This window comes from Mustela nivalis, assembly GCF_964662115.1.
Source record: "Mustela nivalis genome assembly, chromosome: 8".
Classification (NCBI taxonomy): domain Eukaryota; kingdom Metazoa; phylum Chordata; class Mammalia; order Carnivora; family Mustelidae; genus Mustela; species Mustela nivalis.
In genome coordinates, this window is record NC_139027.1 from 111,209,785 (window position 1) to 111,231,069 (window position 21,285).

The window sequence follows — 21,285 nt, forward strand, 5'->3', positions numbered from 1 at the left end:
AAGAGTCCACCTTGCCTTTGTTTGATTAGAAAAAGAGAACTTGGTGTCAAACATTGTCCTTTGTGTAGAACATTTTTATGGATATTGGAAAATTATACTTTGTGTTTCTCACGATAAGCTTTCAAACCGGTCTTATCAGAGAAATTCAACTGTTATCTGATTCCAGGTTAGAAAATGTAGTGTCCCATGTAAAAATGTGTCAAGTGACATCAGATAAACATCAGGTCTCCTGAAATCTGGAACTTGTACATTCCTAGGAGGTGAAATGGCGCTGGTGGTAGACATGGTGGTGTTGGGAAGATGGAAGGAGGGTAGGAAAGGTAAGCACTGGGAAGGTAAACAGCGTCTGTGCTGTCGCAGCAAACTTTGTCTCCAAGTGAGGGGAAGTCACACCAAGTAACATCAGGAGATTTAGATGAATTTTATGATTCAAAGTTGGTTCTTTCAAAGTCTCTGAAAGCTTTATGACAAATGAGAATTCCTCCATTGACTCAGGTACATAGAACACTTGCTGAGAGGCATTCTAGCTCAGGGATGAACGACCTGGTGAGTCTGGCTCTGCCACGTACTGGCCATGGAAGTGTGGGTAGTTGTTGGATTTCTCCATTTCCTCCTCTGTACAAGAGGTCAGAGCTCACTTACCTCAGAGGCTTCCTGCTCAGCCCGGAAATGAGTACATATTAATACAAAGGAGGTGCTCAATAAATGTTAATTTTTCACACAGCTTTTGACAAGACGCCCTGGGAGACCTAACTAGACAGATTGACCCAAGCCTGTAGCCCTTGGCCTTTTTGTCTGGTCTGTATCACACAGTTGTAGTAAGTGTCTTGCTAAGTCAGTTCAGAGAAAATTCCCCACCATTGATATCTGGTCACCCTCAACATCTGACCAAATTCCTCATTCCCCACCCTTGGTATCCCATTACCCCGGCATGCCTTCAGCAAGAGTCCTGTCAACTCAGATTAGCCAGTATTCCCCCTCACCTCTGAGGCTTCCACCTGGCAATTTTCCATCCACTGGCCTGCGCCTGCTGCTTGGCTATACATCCCCTTTTGTCCTTGCTGTGTTCACAGTGGATCCTGGTCCTACCCTGAGGTCTCCTTTTCCCCATCATAGTAGTGGGGAAAAACAATCTGTTTTTGTCATTTTAATTTCTGACAGGTTCTTTCTTTCTCTCTCTCTCTATCTTAAAGATTGTGCTTTTTACCATTGTTATTTTCAAATCTGTGAAACATTGGAAATCCCAAATCTGGGAACCTAATTAAAATCCTGCTCTGTTTTCTCCTTACTTGTCTGGTACATTCAGGTTAGTTTTGATCTCATTAGAAGTCTTCTTTTTCTCCTTGTATGTTGTATGAGCCCACTGATTACCTTGATTTGGACCTAAGAGGTGGATATGTATTCTTTTTTTAAAAACATTTTATTTCTTTATTTGACAGAGAGAGAGCACAAGCGGGTGGACTGGCAGACAGATGGAGGAGGAGAAGACGACTTCCTGCTGAGCAGGGAGCCGGATGCGGCAATCGATCCCAGGACCTGGAGATCATGACCTGAGCTGAAGGCAGATGTTTAACAGACTGAGCCACCCAAGTGTCCTTGATATATACTCTTGAATAAAAAATTTACAGACGCATCCTAAAAAAAGTACCTAGGTGTTGGACTATGGGGTATAAAATGCAAAATCTACTTTTAAGACAAATAAAAGGTTAAGATAAAAAGTTATTTATTCCTTTAAGAAATGTCCTTTTAAGAACCTGATTTGGGTGAGGAACTCTGTTTTCTAACAATGGATCAGATGTGGACTTAGTGTCAGATGGATACAAGACATGCTAGATTAAATGCTTTATTTCTAAAAGAGATACTGTATGTTCAAGTTTTCAAATTCATTTAAAGCACTGCACGCTCACTAATGTCATTGTCTCAAAAGTGCTATTTTGTTTTGTTTGGTTTGGTTTCATTTCCTCAGAGTCATAGTAGGGGATTCTTAGAAGTCAATGTACAAAAAGGAAAAAACACTGACTGAATAGAGTCAACAGTGTTCTCGGAAAGCTTAACATAGACAGCAGGCACCAAGTTGGGACTCAAAGTGTGATTCGTGGACCACACGTGGACATTGGAATGTCCAGGGATCCAAACAGAGAGGCAGAATCTTAGGCTTGGGCCTGACCTACTCAGTCAGGATCTACATTTTTAACAAGATTCCCAGGTGACTCGTATGCTCATGAATGTCAGAGAAGCCCTATCCTAAAGCAATATACTATAGAATGAGCAAGGATCCCTGAAGCACCAGGGATGGACGAAGTTAAAGTGAGAGATTCCTGACTCCCAACTCAGACCCTAATAAACATTTTTGGGAAGTCAATGAGTTGCTCAAGAGAGGTTTATTTTCAGTCAAATCTGGAAAACTAAATGGGGGGTACAAGGTAACATTCTGAAATAACTCAGAACTGGGCCTGAATGACAAGTCTGCCCCTTGGAGACAGTGAAGTGTCATTCTGGGGTAAAACTATCTTTAGTCATAATAATAGAACCTTCCCAAAATGGTTGTTGTCAAGAGGCCATGCAAAACCCATCAAAATTCCTGGTATATAAAATAACTTGATAAAGTTTTAGCTAACGTAGTTAATTTTGCAAAATTACCAGTACTATTAGTTACAAAGATATTCCTCTTCCAGGGGAAAAAACACAAAAACAACCAACCAACCAAACAAACAAAAAACCAAAAACCAAACCCAAACCAAAAAACACCAATAACAACCAAGTTCTTAATAAAGCTACACTAATTTGAAAAATTAATAATCTCAGGTAAGTACATCATTAGCCAGGATAGGATGGTGACAAGTGTACAACTATGCTACAACTATGCTATTTCTTCTCCTTGCAATTTGCAAGGATGAATGCAAGTGTCCTTGAAAATAGAAAGAAAAATTAGAAAATAAGAAAACAAAAGACTCAGGATGTCTTTATAAGGAAGGGCTCTGCTCTCACATCTGCTTTCTTGTTTTTCCTTAACTCCTTGGAATGCCATAGAGGTCTCTCTTGGATGGGCTGGTATATACTCTTGTTAGAATTCCCCCTTGTTTGGGCCATTATGATATTATTATATAAGAAAGTCAAAAGTGAAATTGCCATGTTCCTTCCTAAGTCGGTCCCTAGGCAGGCCACATTATGAATGGCGCTGTACACAATCTGATAATTGTTTTATACCTCCTAATTAATAACAGCCTAACTCATTTAGTATAAGCCTTGGGAGAATTCTTTATTGGTACTGCTGAAAGCTGAGTAAATCCTACATCATCCCCATTTTTGAGTTCTAAACAGTTTTTATATTTGATAGCTCTGGCATTAAGTCCTCCGGAGTACCAGAGAAAGGAGCTCATGTTTTGTTCTTAAAATTTGGGCACAATTTTATAATTTATTTTTAGGCCTGCAAATTCAATAAAAATATCAGCCTTATCGAAACCTCTACTCTTTAATGTGCTTTTAAACTAAGACGTTCTATCTAATGCTGGGGATCTAAATCTCAAAGATTCCACAGTGTATTTCTAGAAGGGTTCCAGCTTTTATAGCTCAGAGTTTTTGAGTTAATTCCACAGTTCCGGATTTTAAAATCAAAATTTATGAGCCCAAACATAAAGGTGTAGAGGGGTTGAGAGGAGCATAGCATTTATAGACTATGGCATACATGTAGGGGAAACTTATATTGCCCCTATCCGAATTTCCTATAAAACCAAATTTTGCAGAAAATACTCAAAGGAGACACTTTGAATTTGCTAATTTAATATTCCAGGTTCTTTGTATTTGTGAGGGATCCCTAAGGTCTATGACATGTTGGGATTTGTCATTGTGAATATCAGACTTTACAAGGCCATTAAGGGAGAGAGATAATTAGCAAGCCTAGCCTAGCCACTGGCCCAGTACCTGCTTTTAAATGCAAATTTGTTTGTCTGTACTCCTTATTGTGTTGACAATAAATCTGCTACTGCCACATAACAGCTTTGTTTCTTTGTGAAAAGTGTGCCTGGAACAAAAGCCAAAGGCTAGAGTGAGGGAAGTGATCCAGGACGATGATTCTTGACACACACACACACACACACACACACACACACACACAGCCTTTGTGATATCAAGGGCATGTCAACTTTGTAAGTCATATTTTCTTTCCAAAAGTCAGGTAATAGGACCAATATAGTAAAATGTCTTTGACCCCATTAGCTGATGTGATTAATCCATGAGCCTTGATTATCCCCTCAGGTCTGCTGGCATGCATTCAGTGAGCACTTTGTGAAGCTGGGTGCTGGCGTGGACGTGGTCCCTCTTCTCAAGGACTTTTCCATCATCTGCTAAGACAGGTAAGATGTAAAAACCCTGAAGAGATATTAGCAAACTCAAATTTGTATAGAGAAGAAGCAGGAAGCTTTATCAGAGAGGATCTGGAAAGATTTCATAGAGGTAGTATCCACATTTCAATCTAATGAATGAATGAACTTGGACACTTGGAGCTAAAAAGGACCAATTTTAGCAAACAATTTGAAAAGGACCAATTTAGCAAATGGTGGAAGTAATGCTGAAGAAACACATTAGCCAGGGACTCAGGGGAGAGGGACAGAACTGAACTTGGGGTTCTTGGATGTGATAACTCAGCTTAGATTTGGGGAAAGAAAGAAAATACCCAGGTCAGGACAGGTTAAAAACGAGCCAGTTTTATGAAGGGATAATAATATGATGAACGGCAGAGACACATGAGCCAACATAGTGTCAGCAACTAGAAACTGGTATTAATGGAGTAAAATGTGGGGAGGGCATCGGGGGAAGCAGCTGTAGTTCTCCCCAACCCCACCTCGACTCAAACAATTCTACAAGAGGCTGGTTTAAGGATGAGCCAAACTGTGACACTTTATGAGCTGTCAGTAGACTGGAGATGTGGCAATGGAATCTGTCCTGGACATATGACCCAACTCATATTACAGCCTAGAACATGCACCTCGAGCAAAGCTGTGAGCCTTGTAAACATTTTGCTCTTGGAAAGTAGGCAGAAGTGCCAGGATCACCCTGAGAACATGACCATACCATGGGTAAGGATACCTAGTGGGGGCAATGAGAGTGAGCTTTTCTGAGTATAACAACAAAAGGCTAATGATTTCTGGGATCTTGGTGGGCTAAAGAGATGCTTTAAATGGGCAGCAAGGTGCACTATGACTGAATTGCTCCTGCTGCTATTTAGGGAAACCATCCTTCCACAGAAACAAGAAAATCTGGGTAAGTCTACCGTGTAAAGTCAAAACGATGGTTACTATATAGTTGGGAAGTAATTGAAGAAGCTTTCTGGGATATTAGAAATGCTCTGTTTCAAAACGAGTGGTAACCATGTGTGGGGGCTTGTATGTGTGTGCATAAATTCATCAAGACATACACCTAAGATTTACTCACCGTACTAATATGTTATATCTTAACAAAAAGGAAAATTTAAGAAAGAAGAATCTAAAGATGAGATATTCACAATTTTGGTTCTGAATCCTATTACTGATATGATTTATGTATTCACCACATATTTATAGAATTCCTAATTGGTGCAAGACATACCAGTTGCATTCTTTCATATTTTATTCTATTTTAATTTATTTATTTGAGAAAGTGAAAGAGAGAAAAAAAGAGAAAGAGAGAGGGGCAGGGGCACAGAGGGTGAGAGCTAGGGGATAGCCAACTCTCAGCTGAGCAGGAAGCCTGACTTGGAGCTCCATCCCAGGACTCCGGGAATATGACCTGAGCTGAAGGCAGATGCCTATCCAACTGAGCCACCCAGGCACCCTTATTCCCCACATTTTAGATATCATCAAATATTTTGACTTGATTATAATCCTTCCTATATGACCTTTCCTCATTTTAAAAGAGAGTAAAAAAATTATTCAAAATTAATTATTAATAAATTAATTCCAGAGTGTTCTTTTTGTAGTCAATTTACAAATGCAGATGGAACCCAATATTATTTTTCTCTGAGAGAGCGCTTCATTTCATTTCTCTAAGGTTCTTATATTTGTGCCCCGGAAACACTCATTTAAATGCAGGTGTGAGGATGCATAAGCTTTTTAGCAGTGACTCAGAGTGCTGACGGACCCCTTTTTATGATTTTTCCAGACAGAGAGGAATGGTTCAGAATGTTAAGTAGCTACAAATGGTATAATTCAGCCGTAAATGGCTGCTCCACATGATTGCCTACTGCCACTAAATTTTCTCTACCTTAAATGTCATGCTAATACATTGGAATTTCATTTCTCCTTCTCACAACTTAGTTCAATAAAGGAAGATCCAAAGTTCAAAATGCAAAATTGAAAATGCCCCTTGAAAGCATTTTGAGACTACTACTAGGTGTGCAGAAAGAAGGTAAAGGGAGAGAACTGCCTTGTGATATTCCAACAAGCTCAAGATTCAAAGGGGCACTATTTGCTCAAAGGAAGAACGAAGAACATAAAGTTTTCTCAAGGGTTTGTTAGTTTGTACATGAGATACACTAAAGATCATACGTTTGTGCCATGGACTTTCTCCTGGGCTGGATGTTAGGTCATGGTCCCTAAAAGTAAAGTCTAAGATGGTGATTCTTAAGCCAGTGATTTATTGAGAGAGGCTCCTGGGAGAACATGTAAGGGAATAAAGAAAACAAAATAGGGAAGGGGAAGCGGGTGGGCAAGGATGTGGGGTCAGCTGGAGACTAGTCTCAGCCTGATCCCAAAGACAGTTCAGGAATATGCATGGTATCATAGTATTGTCCCAACATGAGAGAAAATTTACCAAAGGTAACTTTGATAGCACTCTTTTAGTCAGTTGCCGGCTAGTAGACACCAGTGGATGTAGGATATTATTTCTCAGGCATTTCCAGGCAAGGTAGCATCTTTCAGGACAATTGTCCTATAAGTACAATTCTCAGAAGGGGGTGCTAAGACATTGTTAGCAGCCAACACACATAGCATCTAGGAGACAGATACACTGCCTAAGTAAAGGGATGGGAGAGAGCACCAACTTCATATACACTGGGCTTTCCCCACAATGCAGTGTCTGCCAACTTTTTCAATTCAGCTCATGTCACTGTCGTGTTGGCAAATATTATAAAACCACCCCTGGAATTAAGGGTGAGGGACAGAAGCCTTGATTTATAGTATTGCTGGTTTCCACCATGTAAATTCTTCCACTGTGGCTAATTTTAATCTGTTAGTGTGACTCACTAAATGTGGAATTGAGAAGAAATGAACACAATCGGCTCTTGAAGGTTGGGGTGAGTTGGCTTCAGCACGATACTGACTTATAGTATCCATACTTTCTTGCCTACTCTGGTTCATCAGGATTCATTGTCAACAAAACTGAATGGTAGTTCAGATACAAAAGTTTGGGGAAAAAGAGTCCAGATCTCTCCAGTCCAAGTTTCGGAGGTCAGAGGAGAAAAACTCAATAGCTATTCTTTGTAGAAGGTATGACACAGCAAATGTTGGGGACAAACCATCCTGATTTGCCTGGAGCTCTCTGGGTCTGGGCATTAAAAGTCCGTCCTGCAGCCTAGGAAACCCTTTAAATCCTGGATGGGAAAACCTAGACAGTGGGTCACTCTAGTAGATCCATAAAGTGCTTCCTGTTTTAACACTTTGTCTTTCTGTTTGTCAATAGTGATTGCTGCCTATACCATACATTGTAGAATATGGCTCTATTCCAATTAAAACTTCATCTTGTAGATATCTCAAAGGCAGAATATTCAGAATTGAACCAATTACCTTTCTCTCCAAACTTATATCTTATAACCATTTCTGAACCACTCAAGCAAGATGTTGAGTCATCCTAGATTTTGAGAGACTCATCTCTCATCTTTACATTCCATATCCAAACAGTAACCACCTTACTTCTGCCTACAGCCATTGGCTAGAACGAGTCTCAAGGCTCCAATTTAACTGCAAGGAGAAATTGGAAAGATAGGAAAGCATATGGAACATTTAATTTGCAAGATGGTCTCTGTCACATAAATATCTACTATGAATCAGCCTTCTTATTAGGTGCTACATATAGAAGTGAAAAAAAAAGACAGATAGAATCCCTGCCCTCAGAGAGTTTATGGTGTTCCACAGTAGAGCCCAAATGACCTTTTAAAAATGCAGGTTGTTCATATTATTTCTCTGCTTAAAACCCATAAATTATTCCTTTTTGTTGGTCGAGTGAAACCGCAACTCCTTTGTATAGCATTTAAGATCCTCCTTGATCTCATACTACTTCCCGCTTGGCTTGTCCCTCACCACCTTTTTATTGGTATCCCAGGTTCTGGTCATACAGGAAGTCTTTGCACTTCCATATGACATGTTAATTTTGACCTCTGTGCCTGTGCATACACAGTTCGTCTGCCTGAAATGCTATCTCCAGCCAGGTGTCAAACTCACCCCTGATGTTTTACCTGGAGGATCTCTTCTTAAAAGTTTTCTGTGACTCAGTTCAAGAGAACTGATTTCTAACTGTAGGTCAATCATTTGTTTTCATATAATTCATGCTCACTGAACTATGGGTCTCTTGAGGGCATAAATGGCACTTGGTTAAAATCCTCTAGTAACTATTGTGTTGCCTGGTACCTAGTAGGTGCCCAGTAAATCATTGTTAAAGTGACACTGCTTTCTATTTATCTCCAATTGCTTCCCCTGAAGAAATTCAGAGAGCATGGCATACATTTTTCACACACATTTAGAGTGGGCACTCAGCAGAATGCTAAGATGGTCCTACATTAATGTCGAGCACTGGAAAGAAAATCTTAGAAAGGGGATAGAATAGCAAGAAGTTTCTGCTATAAACCTCAGATAGGACTGAGAAATCTTTTAAAAAAATATTTTGAGGAAGTCGTGGTCATTGTATCCTCAGCAGCTTCAATTTACATGATTTTATGATATAAAACTCAGACTCCCCAAACCTTCTTTTCTAAGAAGAGTAAAATATTATTGCTTAAGGAAGCTAATTTAGAAGCAGGGACTGAATTAAATATGTTTTTTCTATTTTCTGTATTTCTGATGCTTTTGTGATCTGGGACCTGCTAACCCTGAAGGGACTGCCCCTCCCAGGGATAGGAATTCCTAGCATAGCAGTTCAAAGTAGAATCTTGTATGGGAACCAATCCTGAATCCATTCCCTCACTTTTCTATTAGGCTCTAGACTCCTCTGCCCTAATTGCCCAGGGCCACACCTGCACCCCAGAGTCTGCTGAAGTTATTCAAACCAACCAATTCTAAGCCTGCATCCCCTGTCTTGCCCACTCATTCCAGTGGAAACCCAAGAAAGGCTCTTGTCTACATTTAACCTTCACTCTCTTTGCCTCCTGACTGATGCTGGTGCTTCCTACTATGGTCCCCTATGGTGGAGCATGCCCCCTTCTCTTGGGAACTGTGAGTAGCAAACAATCTTTTCAATGGCAGCCTTCTGATCTGTTGGACTTACCACACCTGAATAATAATAAAATCTATATTTTAAAACAGGGGTGGAATTGTCTTTCTTGGGCTAGCTTGTAGGGCTCATTGAATACCTTACAGGAATGGGCAGGAAAGGGTTCTGGTCCCCCCTCCCCCTACCCCACCCAAGAAAAGACATATGTGACATAAGAGGAAGACTGATTGCTAAATGGCTGCCATAATTCTTTTCTCTGTAACAATGCCCTCACAAGCATCCTCATCCCGCCCTTCCCCATATGGTTTCTGGCTTTGGTCAATGGGACAACAACCCATGTGACACTAGAAGTGTGAAAAGTTTTTGTCCAAGGAGGCTTACCTCCTTGCTGCCGGGAAGTCTACTGCTACCATGTGAATAAGCTCAAGCCTACTGTAGAATAAAAGACTTTTTCCTTGTTGTTTAAATTTTGTTTAAAGATTTTATTTATTTATTTGACAGAGAGAGAGCACAAGTAGGCAGAGCGGCAGGCAGAGAGACAGGGGGAAGCAGGCTCCCTGCTGAGCAGAGAGCCCAATGCGGGGCTCTATCCCAGAACCGTGAGATCATGACCTGAGCCAAAGGCAGCGGCTTAACCCACTGAGCCACCCAAGTGCCCCAATAAAAGAATTTTTAGAGAGAAGTGTCCACTCTCTTAGGTGAGGCCCCAGCCACGTGAGTGAGGCTTTTCTTGGCTATAGAGCTGCTTTAAGTTACCGCAGACCAGATCAGCCTAGTCAACCCACAGAAAGTGAGAAATAATGCATATTTATTGTTCTACCCTAGTCTCTATTCCATGCAGCTGAAGAGACTACCTTCTAGAGCATTACTAAAATCTATTGTCATATAATCAGTTGGAAACATTTTATATAATTCTGGAAAATTCCAGATACAGGCCAGGTAGATTCTTTCGTAGCTGTTCAACTTTTTTTTTTTTAAGTAAATAAATAAATAAATAAAGAGAACATACTTGGAACTTTTTAAGAATTTTGGAGAAAAAAAAATCCATTGTATTTTAAGTTTAATTTGATACCATATCTTTACAACAGTATGGACATATTTGAGGAATTATGATTCATGTCCATGTGCTTCTATACTTGTAATTAATAAGCAATGATTAATTACATATTTGAATATTGAAATATTCCGGTATATCAGTCAAGTACTGTCATATTAGTACCATGTTTACACACTGCCCCAACATTTAACGGCTTAAAACAATGGGCAGCTATTTAGCTTACACTTTCGTGGGTTGGTTGTGTGGTTCTGCCGGCCTTGACTGAAAATGCTCATGAACCTGCAGTGGACGTGCTGATGGCTGGCCTAGGATGGCCCTGGCTGTGATGACTGTCATTTCTGCTTCATGTATTTTCTCCTCTGGCAGGTAAGCTGAGGTATATCCTTTCCCTGGCAACTCTAAGAACAAGCTGGACTGCACAAATGGTTTTCATACATCTGTGAATGTCACATTTGCCAACATCACATTTGCCAGTGTGAGTCACACTGCTGAGCCCAAAGTCAGAGCAGAAAACAATTATAAAGTTACATGTCCAAGGGCATGGTTACAGGGGGGTGGTCCTGGGGAAGAACTGGGGCCAGTCATACAATCAATCTTCCAACAAAGTAAATACCAGCATGAATACCTAAAGGAAAATAGGTGCTCTGAAAACAAATTAGATTAATATTATATCATCTGTCATATTGCTTCAGAATCTAGATGTGCATTTATTAAAAATATTTCCTTTGAGCTAATATTTATTCATATTGAGTTGTGATTGCTATAAGAATTTTCCTCAGGTCTGTATATGAATATCCATCTTATTATTGATTTACTCACTTGGTATTTCATATGATAGGTTTAAAGAAGCATTTGAGTCATTGCTTCAAGTTATACTGGAAAATAAGAGATAGTGTGATTTATGTCTCAGAAATTCAAGTCACGGTTGACTTCTTTTTGATGACCCTGAATTGTAATGAACACAGAAAAAAAGTACAGTGTTTTAAAAACCCAGAGAAATAACAAGGGAACAAGGAAGGGCTGCCTCCCCTAAGGCTTTAATCTAATTTCTGTGCTCTAGATAATCCTTTAAATAATACTGGTTCGAACAATTTTTGCATAGAATTTTCTATCTGTACTATATTTATTCCTCTTACAAATAATATAGACATCACCACTATAAATTCTAATCATGGCCCTTATAAAGAACCAGCACATCCTTTATGTTCAATTTCTTGTTTAGGAGAGGCAGTTTTTAATTTTTAATTTTCATGTCCCAACAGCTTTGTTCACTCTACTCACTATGATTCAAAAGATGAAGAAGTGTTTAGATCCGATCATTTGTTAACTTCATGTACTGAAATATTTTTTTTTATTTCCCTTGGAAAGAAGACTATATCACACAGAAGTGGCTATCTCATGTCCATCCAAAGGAAGTTGGTTCATTCAACAAAAATATTAATAGCAGGTATACTACGTGCCAAGCACTGGGTTGGTGTCCGGAAAACACACACATGTGCACAAAGTTTGAATTGTCATTGTTCTAACTAAGCTATTAATCAGTGAAGACAAAGAATTTAATTTACCAAAAATAAATTTCAAAGGCAAACAAAGGTTAAGATTCGCATTAACTGTTAGTAAGTTTTGTAAGAATAGAAATGAAATAGATCCCTACTGGGCTGAAAGGGTCCAGTTTATTAGTCATTGGGGCAACTTTTAGAGACATGTTCAGAAAAATGGAGATCCCACAGTCCATACTGCACAATCCTGCCTCCCCACACACATACACACACACCCCTACTTATATTAAAAACTGGAAAAAGAATGCATTAAATTATTGTCTGGAAATATCTAGAAGTATGCTAATGTTAAGTGGTATCTCCAAACCATCGGCTAAAACTGAAAAGAGAAATTCTTTTTTTTTCCTTTTCTTTAGAAAGAGAAATTCTTGAACTATATTTAGAATTAAGAATGTTTGGTCAGAGAGAGTTACTTTATTCTCCTTGGTCTCTTATTTATTGCTTTATACTTTGTTCATCCCAGACTGGAGGAATTTCATTAATAACTGAGATGTGCTCTTAGAAATGCCTTTTACAGCATAGTACAGTCTTTGAACAACTTAGTAGCATTCTTTTTCTAAGCTATGAAATCAAGTTAAGTGCTTCGGGGGATATAGGCCTTTAAGAAAAGTTAGGCAGAAGTGCCTACGATTACAGATATTTTTCAAATATCAATTGGACCAACTGTGAAGTATAAAATTAAAGAAATAATTATATTTCTTGGCAATTTTTCAAAAGTGTATTGCACTTGAAAATATGCAGGCTTGTGTGATTTTAACTGGGATATTTTTATTGTATTATGCAAATTAGTCTATTGTATTTATGACTTAATTAATATTCAACTGCTTGAAGATGGGGTGTCCTCCATGAGACAGGAAGACTTGTTTCTTCTTCCGTAGGGTCAGTAAGTTTGAAATGGCTACTGAAATACATCTCCAAGCTTTTACTGGTATAAAACAAAGGGATTGAGTAAATAGCATAGACCACAATCTCTGGAGGTGGGGTGGATGTAAATTCTTATGTGATGTTGGGCCAAAGGGAAACAAATCAAGGTGGTTAAAGATGCAAATTCCACTTTGAAGTCTGATCCAGCCTGACTGCTTAAACAAGTCAAATCATTGGGAATCCCTCTGCTAGCACTCTTAGGTGAGTTGAAAAATAGCCAGGATTTTCCCCACTTAATGGTGAACCAAACCTGTCCAACAAAGGGATGATCAAAACCCCAGAACAGAATTAATCTCCAGTTGAAGGACTAGGATAGTGACATTGCTTGATCCTGATCTAGTTCAAAGGACAAAAGGAATGCCTTGCACACTCCCCATGACTCTCCTTTGCCAAGTTTATGTCTGAGTTGAGAAAGAAAACATGGGACAGTCACAGGGACTCTATCTATCCACAGATATATTCTGGGGACACAATATTTTCCTTCCACGGCAAAAGGAAAACTCCTATTGGGATCCTGGATGTTGTCTAGTCTAACATTCTTGTCTGTTTCTGAGTCTGGTTGGGGCTAAGTATAAGTTAAGCAGTTTGCATTTTGAAATGTTTTGGTTGACTGTCCAAGACAGCTACTTCCTTCCTCTCTGTCAAAATATATGAAGATACATAATTTATTGATGATGTTCATCAAACTCCTATATTAATCCATCAAGATCTCTGATTTCATTGTTGTATCTGTGTATCCTTAAGCAAGTCACTTAAAATGTTACTGAGCCTCCATGTCCTCATATGTCAGTCAATTGGTTAGACTCTACAACTGATTTTCAAAGTAGTTGTGGGAGGTCCCCATTTGGAGTAGTATCAGAAACACATTCTGGAGGAACATTGTTTTAACTATTATTGTATCTCCCCAACCCAAGCCTCTGTTAATGCCCTACTCCTGACTCCCACCCCCACCCCCATTACCATTTTACTGCATTTAGACTTGACTTTCAACTGCCAGCCTTAAGATCTTTTTGGCTGGAGCCTGCTTAGTGTCCCGCAGACTGAAAATGTCACCAAAATAATATCCCCTAGAAAGAGCCTTCAACAAATGACTGAAGGATTTGGTGGATATATACCCCAGCTTCCTTGCAGCTCAACTAGAAAAACTCTCTTAGTTTCCAGTAGGATTGATTCTGATTGGCCATAATGGTAACTGGCTTGATAACACATCTTTTGTTTACTACATCCCCTCCCTGTCTCACTTCCCCACACCTCTAATGCTATTTCCTGGGAACTCCTTCAAAATAAACTTTCATCCAAACCCTCAACTTAAGACCTACATCTAGCCAACTCAAACTTAAGATACTTCCCACCACTAAGTGTTTTATGATGGAAAATGATTAGGAATCCTAAATATTTATTATTTCTATTTTTTCTAATGACCCTAAAGTTCTATGATCTTAGGATTCCCTCATCTTAACCTTATCATTTTTAACCAGAGTACTCTCTCTGTTTTTGATTCCTTCTCTTTTGCTGTGTAAACTGCTGAAAACTTTTGAGATCTAATCTATATGCTTCAACATGAATCAGACGTTAAATACAAAGTCATAGAGGAAATTCTAAAAAAAATCTACATTTATCTTATTCCTCTTTTGCCCATGAAATGATGTTCAACTAGAGACTGCAAAATGTAAATGCTCAATTACCCTGGGAAAAAAAAAGAAACCAAACACACACACACACACACCCCAAAAACCAAAAAACTGGCTTAAAGAGGCATGGAACTCTTGGCTTCTTGTTTTGTTTTCATTTGATCATAGCCTGAAAGCCATAAAAGGAACAATCACGGTAATCACCCATTGATACCTCAGAGTCCAGCTCAGAGAGAAACAAGAAACAGAAATTTAAAAAGCTTTCTATTCCTTGGGGAGTTTAGAGTAAAGCTTGATTAGCAGAGATCAAAATGAAACTCAAAGTGAGATCATTTAGAACATGGGTCTTTTTAGAGAGATCTGAAGGATTATTTCAGCAGTTCTCACACTCACGAATTAAAATGTGAATAACTGAGAAGTGTTTTCTCTGTTGATGGAAGTGTAAGTTGGTACAAACATTTTGGAAAACAGATGTATATATGAACATTCCTGACGTATTATTTTAAAATGCAAAATGTATTTAGAAACAGTCAAAATATCAAATAATTTGGGAAGGACATAAAAAACTTGCAGTGGGTTCAGAGAATGGAACAACTATGGCATTAACATGAACTTCAGCCATACACAATATCACTTCCTTGATAGCCTAACCTTCTGCAAACACAGCCGCATTTTCTGTCCCTTTTCCTTGCAAAATTCTTGAAAAAGCACAATCACTGCTGTCTATTTCTCATGGTATATCATCTCCTGAAGTTTTTTGTTTTTGTTTTTTGTCTCCTGAAGGTTTAGTTTATCAGTTACCTCCACTACACCAAAGAGATGGCTTCCATTGAGATCACTGATAACCTCCCTGTTGCCAAGTCCAATGATGACATTTCTGTTCTAATCATGCCTAGCTGCTCAGCAGCTTTCAATATAAGTGAACATGCTCCTCTACTTTAAATATTATCATCCCATTGGTTTTACCATCCTAAAATTCTTAATCACATTATCTTTGAACATGTGTTTTGTAACTGAAGTCCAAAGCAATGAAGACTGCACAGGAAAAGAGGAGATGCATGTAATATGCGTGTCCATTATTCCTTGTTGTACCAATCACATAAAGCATTTACGATGCAGACAAGCACACAATTCCTGTGGATTCACAATGCATGGGAATTCAATGAGACTTAATGTGAGCACAAGGTAAGTTACATCCAGAGGAACTGAAAGCCATGAGAAACAATGTTTTCCATTAGAATCAAAACTTCCTTCAAATTCAGAAAAAAGGCAGCAGCATTTTAAGAAATGTGGATGACCAAGGAGTCCAACCTTATTTGTGTAAGTAGGGGAAAGGCAGGACAGAGAAGAGAAAATATATATGTATATATGAATTATGCAATATGAGTTGCATAATTTGGATGATTCTGTACATGAGTTAAAGCTTCTTAAGTTTTCTTTTAAAAAATATTGCACAGGGGCACCAGGGTGGCTCTGTCAATTAGGCAGCTGCCTTTGGCTCAGGTCTTGATCCTGGGGTCCTGGGATCAAGCCCTGCATTGGGCTCCCTGCTCAGCAGGGAGTCTACTTCTCCCTCTCCCTCTACTGTTCCCCCTGCATGTGCTCTGTCTCTCGCTGTCTAATAAATAAATAAATAAAATCTTTTAAAAAACTACATAATATAAAAACGAATGGCAAAATTCATGTCAATAATGTGCAATCTTATTCTTTAAAATTTAGAGTGATATTAAGCAGCAAATTTAAGAATCCTATGACAAGTAAAGAGAGAGACAAAAGAAGAAAGAAAAAAAAAAGCTTTATACAGGCGCGCCTGGGTGGCTCAGTGGGCTAAAGCCTCTGCCTTTGGCTCAGGTCATGATCCCAGGGTCCTAGGATTGAGCCCCTCCTCGGGCTGTCAGCTCTGCAGGGAGCCTGCTTCCTCTTCTCTCTCTCTCTGCCTGCCTCTCTGCCTACTTGTGATCTTCATCTGTCAAATAAATGAATAAAATCTTAAAAAAAAAAAGCTTTATATATTAGTACACTTAGTGGCATTTCGCTCCCTCCTTTTTGAATGAGTAAACCTCATTTTCATTTTTGCACTAGGCCTATATATAAGTGACTCTTTATGAATGATCAATAGACATCTCAGGCTTCAAATTTTCATAAAGGCTTCTTAATTCTCTTATTTCCTTCCTTTCCAAATCTTCACTAGTCTTTCTCAGTTTAGTCCCAGCTCATTCATTCACCAGTTGCTTAAGTGGAAAAAAAAAATACAGTAGCCATTATTCTCTGTTTTCTCCATCAGTATGACATATGACATACAGCATTACCTCCACAAAGTAAGTACCGGGTTGTCCACTCCTTCCCACCTACTATCCCTTCTTCAAAGCACCACCATCTCTTTCCTGAACTAGGAGAACTCCTTCTTAACTGGATTCTCTGTCATCTCTCCATGATCCATTTATAAGCAGCCCATTAAGAAATCTTTTAAAGACATAAACAGGTATTTATCTTTCTCTACTAAAGATACTCCAATTGTCTCATTGTTCTTTGCATTAAACTCAAACGCCTACAGTGGTTTCTGAAGTTGTACATGGCCTGATATTTACCTCTCCAAACCCTCCTTAGCTGAATCTATTTTCATACCCATATCTCTCTGCCTCATGGGACTTCCTTCCTGTGTTTTCTCCAGAATCTCAGGATTGCGTGCACCTTTAGGCTTTTCATGGCAATGGGCCTTCTTCTGTGTGTGCTCTATACTCTGATCTCTGCCTGGGTGGTTCTTCTTTTTATAAACATCTCACCTTAAATATTTCCTCCTCAAAAAGTCCGTTCCTATGTGGAGAAAGGGGAGCCCTCTTACACTGTTGGTGGGAATGCAAGTTGGTGCAGCCACTTTGGAAAACAGTGTGGAGATTCCTCAAGAAATTAAAAATAGAGCTTCCCTATGACCCTGCAATTGCACTACTAGGTATTTACCCCAAAGATACAGATGTTGTGAAAAGAAGGGCCATCTGTGCCCCAATGTTTATAGCAGCAATGGCCACGGTCGCCAAACTGTGGAAAGAACCAAGATGCCCTTCAACGGATGAATGGATAAGGAAGATGTGGTCCATATACACTATGGAGTATTATGCCTCCATTAGAAAGGATGAATACCCAACTTCTGTAGCAACATGGATGGGACTGTAAGAGATTATGCTGAGTAATTAGTCAAGCAGAGAGAGTCCATTATCATATGGTTTCACTTATTTGTGGAGCATAACAAATAACATGGAGGACATGGGGAGATGGAGAGGAGAAGAGAGTTGAGGGAAATTGGAAGGGGAAGTGAACCATGAGAGACTATGGACTCTGAAAAACAATCTGAGGGTTTTGAAGTGGGGGGGTGGGAGGTTGGGGGAACCAGGTGGTGGGTATTAGAGAGGGCACGGATTGCATGGAGCACTGGGTGTGGTGCAAAAACAATGAATACTGTTACATTGAAAAGAAATAAAAAATTAAAAAAAAAAAGTCTTCTCCTAAACACTCAAAAAAAAAAAAGTGCATCTTATTAGTCCAATAGCTATCTTGCTTTAATTCCTTCACATACTTTTGTTTGTTTGTTCATTCATTTCTTTGTTTATTCCTTGTCTTTTCTCACAGAGATCAGAAACCTTATCTGTCTCACTTAATATTGTGTCTGCAGCGTCTAGAATAGTATCTGGAAGAAGACAGGTGCTGAGTAAGTATGTGTCTCCTGAATGAGTCAATGAAAAAATGAATCAGCTTGGTAGTTTAGTTGTGTTTTCTCTGTAGCTGGGTTCCACGTATGCATGTATGTATCATGCATACATATACCCACACATACAAACACAAATATATTTACATATCATAGTAGATACTGTCATTGCTTCCTCAGTACTCAAGCTACGTTTCCCTCACTGTATAGCAGCCATGGCTGTAGCATGGAATTGAGCGACCCACAGTTGTACAAGGGTGCCCAAATTGGCTTAAAGCCAAACTTATCCTGTGCCCATATTTTTTGGCTCAGTGATAGGCATATAACTCAGAACTTGGGGATTTCGTTCAATATTTGCAGAAGGGAAGCCCTTTTTTGGATCCTTATAACAACTAGTTCTAGTTTCTGCTGAAGTCAAAGTGACATCCAAGAGGAGAGCCTGCTTGAACATGAATCAGACATCACAGAAGGCAGAGTGAAGGCAAGGAAACCAATGGTCTTAACGACCTAGCTGAGCTGCCAGACAAATCCTGAAGCTCAGTTGCTGGGTTCACAGGTACACAAGCAATAAGTTTCATTGCTAAAGCTAGTATAAGCTGGATTTTCTGTTACTTGCAAATAAAAACATTGGAATTGACATTGATGATAAATTCTAATCACTGAGAGCATTCTGGGTGTACTTTCTCTCATAAATTTTTAATGTTGTTGAAAGATGATATAGCTGTAACCAAAATGCACGAGTACAGTTTTTACAAATATTTTCTATTTATTGTTACACTAAAAGCATTTATTTTCATGAAAATCTTCACAATCATAACCTCATTGGTTATATAAATATCCATTGCATACACTGTAACTTACTTAATATCTCCATTTTTTGGATACATATTACGCTACTCATGTTTTGATTAATTTCTTTAATGCTTATTTCCCAGAAATTTAGCTGTTGGTCAAAGTGTATGGAAATTTCTCTATTGAAATGCAGTGCCAAATTGTTAATTAAGATGATTTTAGTATTTTTAATACCACCTGACTATATTTGACTTTATCATAATTTTACTTTTTACAAAAATTTGACAATTAAATACACCAATAATTGGTTGTATGTCTTAATTAGTATTTCTCTGATGTTAGAGGGCTTGGATAATTTCTGATATGCATTTTACAATTGATACTTATCCTTTGGGGAAATATCTCATCACTTTGTAGTTGGAATTTATATTCAGCTTCTCAGACTCATTGTGATGGGTGTGGTCAATTTCCTATCAATTACTTCTGGGTTCTCATCTTTCCATCTTTTCAGACCAATAAGTTTCACAGCAAACAGCTAATGTTCCTTGCCTAAAGGCTTTGTTGGTTGATGCCAACCAGGTCCACATATGTAAGGAGGAGTAGGAGGTAATTGAGTTAAATGCCCTCTCCTTGCAACCAGAACATTGGTCAATCAAGTTTGGTCTCTAAACATCAAGCAAGCTCCTTTGCTTCTCATGTGGGATAACAATAAGGTTTGTGTTTTACATTCTCACTCAGAATACCCCAGTGGGGTTCAGTTCTACTTATCCTGAGCAGTAATTCACCTGATGAGTTGCATTATACTGCTTGACTTTATTTCCATGTATCACTCCCATTCCTACGTGGGAGCTTGTTGACATCGGCTTTCAAATACATTTTGTACCTAAAACCTTCTCTTAAGCTCTGTCTCTAGGTAATCCAACTTAAGACACCCATCATACCAAGATTTACTATAGTGTAATAACTTAGGCTTTAAAAATTACTTACTGAACATTTGAAATCTTCCCTATTCAATAGGAAGAAAGAAAGAAAGAAATTCAGAGAGAAGAGAGAGAGGAAGGGAGGGAGGAAGGAAAGAGAGAGACAAAGAAAAAAAGAGAAAGAAAGGAGGGAAGGAAGAAAAGAAGAAGAAGAAAAAAAGAAGAAGAAAGAAAGAGAAAGGAAATCAAAACAAAGCAAATCACTTTCCTTTGGAAACAAACAGCAGTACTTTGTACATTGTACACCAACCGTTTAAAATGCTTAAGAGAACTTTCAAGAAAAAGGAGCAAAAATAACTAATTTGCGATGATTTTTAAACTAAAAGGAATATTTATTCATAATATATGTGGCTTCGTGCTGTAGTTTTTTTTTGTTTGTGGGGGTACTTCTTAGAGCTTTTGAGAAGTACAAATTTCTTTCTCCCTGGGCTTTAATCATCATGCTTTAAGGAAATCTTTTGAAATGAAGGCAGCATATGTTGCAATAACTAGGCCCTTTCATTAAATTTATCCCTTAGGAAAAGCCCACACAGTAACTGATTTTGACCTCAGTTCAAATAGAACTTTGGCTAGAAAATTCTCAGAGGTAAAATACCAAGAGTAATGGGAACTTTTCGTATTTTAAAGTTTTCCAACAACCACAGTATGCTTTATCCAACATATATTTTGTTTGGGCTGTTTGAAGTTCACTTGGAGTTTAGATGGTGTTTGACAGATTGCATGAATAGCCTGTTTTCCAAGCATATGTAAAACCCTGCTTTAAAGACTGATAATGGAATAAGAGAAGATTCTTTCAAAAGCAAGTTCATTACTGAGATAATACTGCAGCTATGCATACATGTCCTTTCCAAACACTGTGTTTTAGAACTTCTAAAGTCTTCAGATTTCCAATTTGGGTATGAGATCTGAAACTCCACTGATGATAAATTCCCTTTAAAGTATAAATTTACTTCAAATTTATAGCTTTAGTTGTTAAATCACAACTTCTATATGATGTCTTTTTTAAAATCTTAACAACTTCAGGGCTTCTTGGTTGGCACAGGTAGTTGAGCATCTGACTCTTGATTTCTGCTTAAGTTGATCCTGAGATCAAGCCCCACCTCATGCTCCACACCCTGCACAGAGTCTGCTTCTCCCTCTTCCTCCTCCTTTGTTCCTGGCCCCAAATTATGTGCTCACTTTCTCTCTCTCTCTCATTCTCAAATAAATAAATAAATAAATAAATAAATAAATATAATCTTCAAAA

General features: G+C 38.6%; 1 protein-coding gene and 1 long non-coding RNA gene across 5 annotated transcripts in view; one reads left to right on the forward strand and one right to left on the reverse strand.

The window, feature by feature from the left end:
- The window catches only part of PLCB1 (phospholipase C beta 1), a 679,075-nt gene that overhangs the window by 269,492 nt on the left and 388,298 nt on the right, over positions 1-21,285 (reverse strand). The window lies entirely within an intron of this gene.
- LOC309871134 lies at positions 11,825-20,348 on the forward strand. The gene is made up of 3 exons (XR_014315051.1): positions 11,825-11,900; positions 18,192-18,270; positions 20,077-20,348. It is a non-coding gene; the product is annotated as an uncharacterized lncRNA (long non-coding RNA).